General features: G+C 42.6%; 1 long non-coding RNA gene across 1 annotated transcript in view; it reads left to right on the forward strand.

Annotated features, from left to right (window-relative positions):
• LOC119583591 overlaps positions 1 to 2,500 on the forward strand; it is an 81,851-nt gene that overhangs the window by 35,965 nt on the left and 43,386 nt on the right. The window lies entirely within an intron of this gene.

A 2,500-nucleotide genomic window follows, 5' to 3' on the forward strand; every position in this document is an offset into this window, starting at 1 on the left:
CCTCTCGACGGCGCAGTTAATGAGCGACAGTTTACCGATAAGACGCCCAGGTTCTTCCAAGGCAGATATGCAAATAGGGACAAGATGTATCATTAACTTCAAACATTATTATTAGTTCTCTCGACGCTTCCTTTCGAAGAGGGTGGGATTTGCCTTCCCTGACAGATACGTGGATGGATGGATGGTAATTGGCAATAAAGATGAGGCGAGAGAAAAATATGCTATTGGTTGCTTTCAAAGGGTAGTGTCTTGATGTATATGTATGTTTATTATTATTATTGTTAAAGTTGTTGTTGTTCTTATCATTATTAATAATATTGTTATTATTATTATTATTATTATTATTATTATTATTATATTATTCGACAGCCTATCATTCCACTGCGGGAGAGAGAGAGTGAGAGAGAGAGAGAGAGAGAGAGAGAGAGAGAGAGAGAGAGAGAGAGAGAGAGAGAGAGAGAGAGAGAGAGAGAGAGAGAGAGAGAGAGAGAGAGAGAGAGAGAGAGAGAGAGAGAGAGAGAGAGAGAAATGGGAATGATGAATATAGATAACGATAGCGATAGCAAATATCAAAGAAAAGAGAAAGGGGAGATGAGAATAGGAGATAAATACTTTGTAATAAGTATTATGACAATGGGAAAAGGAAGGATGGAGAAAACAAAAAGAGAAGTCGAGAATGAGATATCGAGGAGAAAGGCAAGAAGAAAGAACGAGAGAATATGAATAAGAAGGAAGATGAAGGAGAAAGAAAAGAAAGATTAATAATAAAAAGAAGCAGGAGATGGAAAAGAAGGAGAAGATGGAGTAAGAAAACAAAAGAAGAGGAAAACGAAAGAATAAGGAAGAAGTAGTAGAAATTAAGAATAAGATAAGCCAATAAATAAGAATGGTAAAACGAACAAGAATAAAGAGAAGCGGGTGAGAAGAGGGGAGGCGTCCTGTGGCATTCCCGGCATAGCTGAGCGGGAAAACAATTGATATCTGGACCCGGCTAAGCACAGGGCCGTTTGCGCGCTGAGTTACCATCGCCCGGAGAATGTAAACTTTTCTTTGCTCGCGCTAACGTTCCCTCCCGAGACCGAGACCAAGGGGGGGGGGGGGGATGTCTTTCGCAGGGCTGTGGGATGTGGATTTTTTTTTTCTACTTTTTCTTTTTCTTTCTTGGCCGGGGGGGGGGGGGGTCTGAAGATGTGTCGATTTGTTATGGATCTGAAGGAAGTGTCTTTGATTTTTATTTATTTATTTATTTATTTATTTATTTATTTATTTATTATTTTGTTATTTTTTTTACAGGTTTGAAGGATGTGTCGTTTTTTTGGCGGGTCTGACGGACGTCTTTTCTTTCGTGTCATGTGTTTTGTGTCTTATTTCTTCGTTGTGTCTTGTGCCTTGTCTTCGCTGCGCTTGCGTCTGTGTTTCTGCTTTTATGTGGCAGTATTTCTTATTTTTTGCTGTCTTATGGCTTGTCTTGTGTGTTGTGTGAGAGAGAGAGACAGACAGACAGACAGAAGAGAGAGAGAGAGAGAGAGAGAGAGAGAGAGAGAGAGAGAGAGAGAGAGAGAGAGAGAGAGAGAGAGAGAGAGAGAGAGAGAGACTCCACTATAGGGGGTAGAGTGTGGCCATTATGTCTAATTCTGAGGCACTGTTATCGATTCTGCTGTAATGGCCACATAGTGGGAGCAGAATGGTGGAAGGAGAGAGGGAGAGGGTGGAAGGGGAGAGAGAGAGAGAGAGAGAGAGAGAGAGAGAGAGAGAGAGAGAGAGAGAGAGAGAGAGAGAGAGAAGAGAAAGACAGGGAGGGAGAGGGAGAGGAACAGGGAGAAGGAGAAGCGTTATAAGAAGGAAAAAGAGAGAAAAAAGATAGATTGATAGATAGATAGACAAAGAAAGGAAGAAGCAACTAGGCAAACAACCAAACACACTTCACCAATGTCGAAAGAAAAAAAAAAAAAGAGAAAAAATCAACACAATTGACCCTCAAACCATATAAAATAGATGAAAAAAAATATGACTCAATTCCCCGCCGTGATGGGCGTGAGGTTCAAGTGGAATTTACACTTCGCACTTGATTTATAATAAGGGTCCCTTTAGCACCCAGCACGATTCGGTATTTACTGTGCGTGTGCAAGCAAGTGTGCGCGCATGGGTGGTAGGGGTGTTTGTGTGTGTGTTCGGGGGTGGGGTGTTGTGTGTGTGTGTATGTGTGTGTGTGTGTGTGTGTGTGTGTGTGTGTGTGTGTGTGTGTGTGTGTGTGTGTGTGTGTGTGTTTGCGTGTGTGTCTTCGTGTCTGCGTGCGCACCCGTGCCTGTTTCGTCTCGCTTCCCTTGTTAGCAGATTCTTTGATTCTTTAATGGGTTTTGGCGTCGGATCCCCCATTGTTTTGGCTCTCCGGCGTCGGGAATTGTGACTCCGTAGAAAATGTGAAGGTCTTGCGCGTGCGACTGGTTTGACTGCGGGGACGTTTTTTGCCTCTTTCGCTCTCAGGGCGTTTCATTTAATT

This window comes from Penaeus monodon, chromosome 17 (assembly GCF_015228065.2).
Source record: "Penaeus monodon isolate SGIC_2016 chromosome 17, NSTDA_Pmon_1, whole genome shotgun sequence".
NCBI lineage: Eukaryota > Metazoa > Arthropoda > Malacostraca > Decapoda > Penaeidae > Penaeus > Penaeus monodon.